The sequence below is a fragment of the Ovis canadensis genome, chromosome 3 (assembly GCF_042477335.2).
Source record: "Ovis canadensis isolate MfBH-ARS-UI-01 breed Bighorn chromosome 3, ARS-UI_OviCan_v2, whole genome shotgun sequence".
Lineage (NCBI taxonomy): Eukaryota > Metazoa > Chordata > Mammalia > Artiodactyla > Bovidae > Ovis > Ovis canadensis.
Genome location: NC_091247.1, coordinates 122,700,348 through 122,711,560, shown reverse-complemented (window position 1 = coordinate 122,711,560; position 11,213 = coordinate 122,700,348).

Sequence of the window (11,213 nt, the reverse complement as noted above, 5' to 3'; positions counted from 1 at the left end):
AGATTGACTAGTTTTCTTTGATTATGGTTTGTGTGACTGCCCTCTGATGCCTCTTGCAGTACCTACTGTCTTACTTGGGTTTCTCTTACCTTGGACATGGAGTATCTCTTGACAGCTGCTCCAGCAAAGCACAGCTGCTGCTCCTTACCTTGGACGAAGGGTATCTCCTCACTGCTGCCCCTCCTGACCGTGAACATGGAGTAGCTCCTCTCAGCCCTCCTGAGCTGGAGAAGTAAACAGGTCCTCTTAAAATCAGGAATGCCCATGTGACTTGCTTAGGTCCATTACATGTGAGCAGCAGTAATGAGTGTCTGTTTTCTTCTTTTGGATAGAAGCATTTCCAAATGGAGAGGAAATGTTCATTGCCTCTTCCTTGCCAGGGCGAATAGGAAGCATCATGTTAAAAGAGCAGTTTATAAACTAGCATATCCTTGTGTCACCGTGATATGCACAGGTTTCTGGCTAACCCAAGTTTATCATGTAACATAAATAAAGAGTAGACATTATTGAAACTTCCTAGATATATATATCTTTCATAAAGTTGATCACTTGGGCTACACAAGTCATTAGCTACATTGAGTTTCAGCCTGACCTCACAGTATTATTGGTCCATCTCTCAATGTCTTGGCAGAAATTCTTTATCAACCTTGTTGATACTTGTGAGTGAAAAGGAAGATTGCATGCCCCATTAAAGTAATAATACAGAAAAATCTCTGGCTTACAATGGACAGCTACCACAAGTAAAATAGCCACTATTTCTCTCTATTGATATTCTAACTTTTACTCTGATAAAAAACAAATCCTTATGACTAAAAGAATTCTTTCCTATCCAGCACCCTTCTTACAAATAAATTCTACCTTCTCAAAATAATTACCATCAAACATTTTTTTTTGATTCCTTGCATTCCTAATAATATTCAGTTCCAGCCTAGCTCCTATGATCTGATATAGCCCAGCGTTCCTTTGGTTTCTGTTTCATAGTGCTTAAAAGTAGCCGTAGTTACTCACAGATTTTATGAAATGTAGAAGGCTAGGTCATTCTGGTTTTCTTTTTCTCACTGCAGGAAAACGAAGGGTATAATAGGAGCAGAACTCTTTCCTTGTTTCCCAGGGATGTGTCTATAGTTCTGCTGGGGGAGTTTGTAATTTCCTCAGTTCTGACTCGCTGGAGCAAAAATTTAAAGCAACAGATGGACCAGTGTTATAGCTCGGTTTTATTGGCAAACAAAGGAAAATACATCCTCAAGGCATGAGGGCAGGCCAACCCAAAAGACATGAAGAGAAGAGAAGCCCCTGGCTCAATTTTGACTCCTCTTTTTATATGGTTTTTCTCCTCCCATGAGCCCACCCTGTGTACATTGGGCTAGCCAGGAGGGCTGTTTGTTTTACCTGAGGTCCTCACTCAGGTCCTCGGACCTTCCTTTGTTCTATTTTTGTGGGCTTTTCCCTTTTCTTTTAGCCACCACCATTTTGGATTCCTTTTTTCTATTCTAATTACCTAACCATTCTAAACTAAATTAAACACATCAGTCTGACAACAATAATTACTTTCCTATGGAGGAAACCCTTAAAACCCTTTGAATTCTTCATTCATTTATTTATTGAAATAAATATTTACTCTATAATGATAGTAGTTCAGGTAGTTTCCTAAGTACTGGTGGCCCTGCCCTCATGGAGATAACAGATAAATAATATACAAGAAACCAGAGGAACTAGAAAATGTCAGATAGTGATATGGGTTACAAATAAAATGGAACAGTTATTGGACTAGGCAGTGCCTGGGGGTGGTCACTTTAGATTGGGTGGTCAGCAAAGACTCTTTGCTTTATTTGTGGGCTCATCCGGGTGAGCACACACCTGGAAGCTAAACAAAAATAGTAGCAGATAGAAAACTACCCTCCAAGATATTCGTGACTTGGGGAAGACCTAAGACCAGATTGACTCCAGAGAATCTGTGTTACTAAGCACGCCAGGGCCCCTTCCAACAGTCAGGCCTGAACCAAATCCAGCCACAGATTTCCACCAGAACAAGATCAGGGTTTATGAAAGTGGTGAATCAGATTGGCTTCTGACCCTGCATTGGGCTCTGAGTGATGCCCCAGGCCTGGAGACATGTAAAGCCAATTCACTTTAGATCTGAAAATATCATCAGTATTATATTCACTAAAGACCCTCACTTTCATCACAGAGCTTTTATAGACAGATATGAAAAGGCAAATTGTTGTAATCAAAACCAAATTTTTAAAAAAGTTAATGAAAAAAGTTTCAAGTGCCTTGGGGATACCAAATATATTTTGCTCTGTGTTGACAGTAAATGAAATAGTCCTTTAGAAAAGCTAATAGCATGTGGATTACGTGGTCAACAAAGACTTAATGCACAGTGGATTTGAGTCTTTCATTAACATCTAGGAGGGCAGTTATTGAGCCTCAGTGCATGGAAAGCTAAAATATCTCCCTCTGAATTTCTCACTCATGCTCATACAGGGGATGACTTTCCAAAAGCTGGACAATCATTTAGCTGACACCTACAGACTGAAGGAAAGAAGGAAAAGATAACAACTTTTTATTTAGTGTTTCTGGTGGCTACTCATCCCAGGTGCCCTTCCATTTCCAACTGGAATATTTTACCAGGGTATCAACCTTGACCCTTCTACAGACTCCTCAGTTGTGTTCAGGTCATTCTGCAGCGTTTACTGGGACATAAACAGGGAGGCTCCATTGCTGTGGTTATAGTTTATCAGTTCAGGAGAGCAGTGTGCATATTCCCATAAGACAAGTAAATACAAACTCATAAAAGATTAAAAGTGCATATTTACAGAATCAATACAGAGACTGTATTTAAGAGATGGAGAATTCTGTGCTGTAACCATATTCAAATTATACATGCATAATATCTCTGATAAAAGAAATAGAAAACAAAGGACAAGAAAAGTAAACAAAGGATTCTATTGTCTTGCTTCTGATTTTTTTTAAAAAAAGCATTTTATAAGGTAAGATCAGCAATGAAAAGATAATGTCAATACTGGGAGGAGATGAAGGGAAGAACCAGATGCTGGAACGCAGGTTGAGAGCTTCTGCGGCGTACACCCTTAGGCTAGGACATGAATTAATTCATCCCCCAAGGGTTGCCTCACAAGAGCAGACTGTCTATTAACGCAAGGTTGAGAGACTGTCTTATTTATTGTCTGGGTTTTTGTTGTTTCTTTTTGTAACTATAGCATAATGGACTTTTTTTTTATCCTATGTTTTCATTTGAACCAAGGTTATAAAAGTGATCTGAATTGTATATTAGCCATTTTACAGCCTCATGAAATCTCTCAATATGACACTTTTGAAAGTGAATGATTGTGTGAGGTATGTTTAGAATAGTAAAGTCGTACTGGGAAATGTGGATTGCATTTTTGACATTTATCTGTAAATTAATTACTCAAGTATTCATGCATAAGGAAAAATTGTTGAATTATCTTCTTATGTTAATTATTGACCAAGATCTTGTTAATACTGAGATATACATCATTGTGGCATTATTTTCTTATGTGCAGTGTGTCTCCAGAAATAAAATAAAAACCTCTAGGGATATTGAAATGCCACTACATTTTACAATTATCAGATAAAGTCTAAGTGACAAATACTGCTTTTAAAATGCCTGGGAAGCTATAATTTCTAAAAATAAATTGTAAACTAAGCATGATTTTATTTTGCAGGGCTTTGAAGCTATGAATCAATTTATGCTTGCTTCTATTAATTTAACCTATTGTTCCCTCACTTTCCTGTTTCCAAGGAAGTGATAATAATAACCCCTCTGTGTCTCCTAGGTGCTACTATAAAGATAACTGGAATAATATATGTGAGCATGCTTTGGGGCACTTGAATGAGCATACTTTGGGGACAATTTGAAACAATATATAAATTAGAATGTGGCTAATGTTAATCCGTCTAGTCAAGGCTATGGTTTCTCCAGTGGTCGTGTATGGATGCAAGAGTTGGACTGTGAAGAAAGCTGAGTGCTGAAGAACTGATGCTTTTGAACTGTGGTGTTAGAGAAGACTCTTGAGAGTCCCTTGGACTGCAAGGAGATCCAACCAGTCCATCCTAAAGGAGATCAGTCCTGAATATTCATTGGAAGGACTGATGCTGAAGCTGAAACTCCAATACTTTGGCCACATGATGCAAAGAACTGACTCACTTGAAAAGACCCTGATGCTGGGAAAGATTGAAGGCGCTGGGAGAAGGGGATGACAGAGGATGAGATGGTTGGATGGCATCACTAATGGACATGAGTTTGAGTAAACTCCGGGAGTTGGCGATGGAAAGGGAGGCCTGGTATGCTGCAGTTCATGGGGTTGCAAAGAGTTGGACACGACTGAGCGACTGAACTGAACTGAACGTTAATTTTTGTTGAGGAGCTATAGAATGAGCATTTAATAAGATTTTTATACTTTAAAGAAAATTTCATAAATATATTCAACATATTTCAGTAAAAGAATCAGCGACTTAACACATCCCCTGATTCAGGTGATTCCGAATAAATGCTGTTGATTTCCTCCTGACTTTGTTATTTCTGATCCTTCCAGGAAGTCCTCACAGGCCAACATTCACTAGCGCATTTTATGGTCTGTTGAGCCTAGATTCACAAACACACCCATACCCTCCTACCCTGTGTTACAACTATAAACAGTTAAGTCAGTGGCTATCTAGAGTTAACAAATTATACTCTTCACATTAATTTTTAAAAGTCATGGTGTTATTGTCAATCTTCATTGTGTTATTTTAAATCCACCATTTTATTCCTAAATAGAGAGAAATAATGATGTAAGTTATCAGAAACAACAGATAATCCATTGATCCTTTTCACAGAATAAGCAGTTGTGTACAACGGGGACCATTATGGGGACTGCAAAAATGTGGCTGTTACTAGGATGAATTTCTTCTTTCTGTGTCTTTAGTATATTATTGAAGGGGAGTCTCATCTGTGCTCTTCATCCCCCTTGCCAGTGGCTATTCATGGTTTCAAGGTCATCAACAGTCAGAAAATGAATGCAGATTAATACAGGGAATTGAATTTAATTCTCATTACTCTGGAGAAATGGCACTGGGAATGGACGTTATGCCTGCTTGTCTAATAGATCCTTCTTCTGTGTTCCCCAGGCACCCTGCCTACAGACATATTTTCACCTGGACAAATAAATAAGTCAGACAATGGCGTATATCCTTTAAAAGATCAAAAAAGTGGATTGTGAAGTTTAACCCCCAGAAACTAGAGTAGTTGTGGGATAGAATTATTGTAATATAAAATATTTGGATGAATGAATAAAAAAATTCATTGACCATTTTAGATCTCCATTTGGAAAAAATGTTACTCTTTCATTCTGTCATTAGATAAAAGTAGAAAAAGAGGCTTGGAAAGGAACTTTGGAGAAAGTGATGGAATTCAAATAGTCCTTTAAAACATTGCTTTCTTGGGGAAGGGAAACACCTCATTAGGCTATTCAGTTACACATAAATAAAGCAAGCACTCTCCCTCCTATTTTTTGTTCTTGAGGGAAACTGGTACAATTATTTGGACCTTTTAAATCAAAGCTCTATGTGATTTTTCCTTTGTCCAAAATGTCTTTCTGTCTTTTGTTTGAATATGTCTACAGCAAGATGCCCTGCAAGGCCAAAGTACTTGCTTTGTAGACATTGTGTATTCTTCTTTGGAAAGTTACTTATGAAATAAAAAGATGAGTCAGGGTCACATAAGATGATGATAGTTTCTGTGGAGTGTTGATTTTTCAAGTGTTACCTCCATTACACTATTCGAACATGAACCTTTATAGACTAATTCCAAGTATACTGCGTTATAACTCTGTAAACAATTCCAGACAAAATTTTCCAAATTGAAGTTTTTAAAGCAAATAAACATATTGAAGAACGATAATGTTCAGCCAAGATCTAATTTGGCATTACTGTCAATAGAATACAAATTATATGAAAACCTTGATTATAACAATGTAATAAGTAATTTTTCTGAGGGCTAAAATATTAAATTATATGAAATAAATATATAATTGGCAATTTGCTTTGCTTTATTATTCATCCAAATATCTTCCTCTTTTCTACGGACTAACCAAGTATGCATCATAATATTTAAACTTGTTCATTTTTGGTATTTTGCTGACCTTCGGCAATAAAAATCACCAGAGCCTAATGGATGTTTTTCAATGTGTTTATTATAAAGTAAGTAAGTGTTATTTGCTCAGTTATGTCCAACTCTTTGTGACCCCAAGGATTTTAGCCTGCTAGCTCCTCTGTCCATGGAATTCTTTAGGCAAGAATACTGGAGTGTGTTGTCATTCCTTTCCTCAGGGGATATTCCTAAACCAAGGCTTGAATCCAGGTCTCTTGCACTGCAGACAGATCTTTACTGTCTGAGCCACCAGGGAAGCCCTATTATGAAGTGACACTTGTCAAGGAGGAGAGAAGAATATATTTCATTTAATAGACTATAGTCATAATTTATGTTTCAAACATTTAGTCTTACTGTATGTGGACTTACATTTGTAATATTTTCCAAGTCCCACAAATATTAGGTATAAATCTGAGGATGATTTGCTCTGAAGGAAGTAGTCATTTCTATTTTTACTAACCTTGAGAAGATGCTAATCAAAGTATCAAAGTCTAATTTTCTAAAAGTTAAAAATGTAACTCACAGAAACAAAAAGACACTGAAACCATACTCACAGAAAACTAGTCAATCTAATCACACTAGGACCACAGCCTTGTCTAATTCAGTGAAACCAAGACATGCCTGTGGGGCAACCCAAGACAGGTGGGTCATGGTGGAGAGGACTAACAGAATGTGGTCCACTGGAGAAGGGAATGGCAAGTCACTTCAGTATTCTTGCCTTGAGAACCCCATGAACAGTATGAAAAGGCAAAATGATAGGATACCAAAAGAGGAACTCCCCAGGTCATTAGGTGCCCATTATGCTACTGGAGATCAGTGGAGAAATAACTCCAGAAAGAATGAAGAGATGGAGTCAAAGAAAAAACAATACCCAGTTGCGGATGTGCCTGGTGATAGAAGCAAGGCCCGATGCTGTAAAGAGCAATATTGCATAGGAACCTGGAATGTCAGGTCCATGAATCAAGGCAAATTGGAAGTGGTCAAACAAGAGATGGCAAGGGTGAACATCGACATTCTAGGAATCAGTGAACTAAAATGGACTGGAAAGGGTGAATTTAACTCAGATGACCATTATATCTACTACTGTGGGCAGGAATCCCTCAGAAGAAATGGAGTAGCCATCATGGTCAACAAGAGAGTCCAAAATGCAGTACTTGGATGCAATCTCAAAAATGACAGAATGATCTCTGTTCATCTCCAAGGCAAACCATTCAATATCATAGTAATCCAAGTCTATGCCCCAACCAGTAACGTTGAAGAAACTGAAGTTGAATGGCTTTATGAAGACCTACAAGACCTTTTAGAACACCCCAAAAAAGATGTCCTTTTCATTATAGGGGACTGGAATGCAAAAGTAGGAAGTCAAGGAACACCTGGAGTAACAGGCAAATTTGGCCTTGGAATGCAGAATGAAGCAGGGCAAAGGCTAATAGAGTTTTGCCAAGAAAATGCACTGGTCATAGCAAACACCCTCTTCCAACAACACAAGAGAACAATCTACACATGGACATCACCAGATGGTCAACACCGAAATCAGACTGATGTATTCTTTGCAGCCAAACATGGAGAAGCTCTATACAGTCAACAAAAACCAGACCAGGAGCTGACTGTGGCTCAGATCATGAACTCCTTATTCGGACTGAAAATTCAAACTCCAAATTCAGACTGAAATTAAAGAAAGTAGGGAAAACTGCTAGACTATTCAGGTATGACCTAAATCAAATCCCTTATGATTATACAGAGGAAGTGAGAAGTAGATTTAGGGGACTAGATCTGATAGATAGAGTGCCTGATGAACTATGGAATGAGGTTCGTGACATTGTACAGAAGACAGGGATCAAGACCATCCCCATGGAAAAGTAATGCAAAAAAGCAAAATGGCTGTCTGGGGAGGGCTTACAAATAGCTGTGAAAAGAAGAGGGGTGAAAAACAAAGGAGAAAAGGAAAGATATAAGCATCTGAATGCAGAGTTCCAAAGAATAGCAAGGAGAGATAAGAAAGCCTTCCTCAGCAATCAATGCAAAGAAACAGAGGAAAACAACAGAATGGGAAAGACTAGAGATCTCTTCAAGAAAATTAGAGATACCAAGGGACAATTTCATGCAAAGATGGGCTCAACAAAGGACAGAAATGGTATGAACCTAACAGAAGCAGAAGATACTAAGTAGTGGCAAGAATACACAGAAGAACTGTACCAAAAAGATCTTCATGACCCAGATAATCATGATGGTGTGATCACTAATCTAGAGCGAGACATCTTGCAATGTGAAGCAGAGTGGGCCTTAGACAGCATCACTACAAACAAAGCTAGTGGAGGTGATGGAATTCCAGTTGAGCTGTTTCAATCCTGAAAGATGATGCTGTGGAAGTGCTGCACTCAATATGCCAGCACATTTGGAAAACTCAGCAGTGGCTACAGGACTGGAAAAGGTCAGTTTTCATTCCAATCCCAAAGAAAGGCAATGCAAAAGAATGCTCAAACTACCACAGAATTGCACTCATCTCACATGCTAGTAAAGTAATGCTCAAAATTTTCCAAGCCAGGCTTCAGCAATACGTGAACCGTGAACCCCCTGATGTTCAAGCTGGTTTTAGAAAAAGCAGAGGAACCAGAGATCAGATTGCCAACATCCACTGGATCATGGAAAAAGCAAGAGAGTTCCAGAAAAACATCTATTTCTTCTTTATTGACTATGCCAAAAGCCTTTGACTGTGTGGATCATAATAAACTGTGGAAAATTCTTCAAGAGATGGGAATACCAGACCACCTAATCTGCCTCTTGAGAAATCTGTATGCAGGTCAGGAAGCAACAGTTAGAACTGGACATGGAACTACAGACTGGTTCCAAATAGGAAAAGGAGGACATCAAGGCTGTATATTGTCACCCTGCTTATTTAACTTCTATGCAGAGTTCATCATGAGAAACGCTGGACTGGAAGAAACACAAGCTGGAATCATGATTACCGGGAGAAATATCAATAACCTCAGATATGCAGATGACACAACCCTTACGGCAGAAAGTGAAGAGGAACGAAAAAGCCTCTTGATGAAGGTGAAAGTGGAGAGTGAAAAAGATGGCTTAAAGCTCAGTATTCAGAAAACGAAGATCATGGCAACCAGTCCCATCACTTCATGGGAAATAGATGGGGAAACAGTGGAAACAGTGTCAGACTTTATTTTTGGTGGCTCCAAAATCACTGCAGATGGTGACTTGCAGCCATGAAATTAAAAGACGCTTACTCCTTGGAAGAAAAGTTATGACCAACCTAGATAGTATATTCAAAAGCAGAGATATTACTTTGCCGACTAAGGTCCATCTAGTCAAGGCTATGGTTTTTCCAGTGGTCATGTATGGATGTGACAGTTGGACTGTGAAGAAGGCTGAGAGCCAAAGAATTGATGGTTTTGAGCTGTGGTGTTGGAGAAGACTCATGACAGTCCCTTGGACTGCAAGGAGATCCAACTAGTCCATTCTGAAGGAGATCAGCCCTGGGATTTCTTTGGAAGGAAAGATGCTAAAGCTGAAGCTCCAGTACTTTGGCCACCTCATGCGAAGAGTTGACTCATTGGAAAAGACTCTGATTCTGGGAGAGATTGGGGGCAGGAGGAGAAGGGGACGACCCAGGATGAGATGGCTGGATGGCATCACTGACTCGACGGACGTGACTCTGAGTGAACTCCGGGAGATGGTGATGGACAGGGAGGCCTGGCATGCTGCGATTCATGGGGTCGCAAAGAGTCGGACACGACTGAGCTACTGAACTGAATGAAAACTCAAATCAAAAACATTAGTGAGGGATTAAGCCAAATGTTAAACTGACTCAATGCAATACAAGAAAGGACAAAGTATATACTACAGTCAGAGAAAAAAAAAACTGCTGAAATGACATTGCTGAATGAAATGCAAAAGTGTTTAATAGCTTCCATGACCATAAAAGGTAACCTTTTAGGTTTTCTTTTCAATTAGACAGAAATCATTTTTATCTCAAATGAACAAAAATCATTAACAATTTAACAGTCTTCTAAGGGTTACCAAGGGCTTCCCTGGTGGCTCAGACAGTAAAGGATCTGCCTTCAGTGCAGGAGACCCAGATTCAATCCCTGGGTCAGGAAGATCCCCTGGAGAAGGCAATGGCAACCCACTCCAGTACTCTTGCCTGGAGAATCCCATGGACGAAAGAGCCTGGTGGGCTACAGTCCATGGGGTCGCAAAGAGTCAGACACAGCTAAGTGACTTCACTTTCACTCACTTCAAAGTTTAACTTCTAACTGCATAGAGTGTGGAACTTTATCAATAGTAAATCGTTAATAAGACAAATCTGAGTCCTCTTAGAGAATTAGATAAGCCTTGCGCAGACCTGTTAAATATTGCATCGTAAGTTTTGGATACTTGTTCTTTGTAAGGGAAAAGAAACAAAAGCTGGGAATTCAGTCTTGAGAGGGACTTCTCTAACTGGAGCTTGGGCAGTGGGCCAGGACTCTGTGAATGGAGATAGACTCAAAAACATGCCACATGGTACGAGGAAGCTGGCCCCAGCCATTTAGAGACAGGTCTGAGACAATACCAGGAGGGGACCTGGGACTGGGATGGGCCTGGATGGGCATACTCCAAGAGCAGCCTTGTTATAGTGTAATTATTATTCATTTTGTGTATCCAAATCCTTTATCTCCAGCCTTCAATAAAATTCAGCCAAGTGGTCTTATAGCCTCATATTTAGCTGTGTTGTGGGAACTACACAGGGTCTCTTTTCTGTTTGTGTGAGGTATCCATGCTTACTCCTTGGAAGAAAAGTTATGACCAACCTAGACAGCATATTGAAAAGCAGAGACATTACTTTGCCAACAAAGGTCCATCTAGTCAAGGCTATGGTTTTTCCAGTGGTCATGTATGGATGTGAGAGTTGGACTGTGAAGAAGGCTGAGAGCCAAAGAATTGATGCTTTTGAACTGTGGTGCTGGAGAAGACTCTTGAGAGTCCCTTGGAATGCAAGGAGATCCAACCAGTCCATTCTGAAGGAGATCAGCCCTGGGATTTCTTTGGA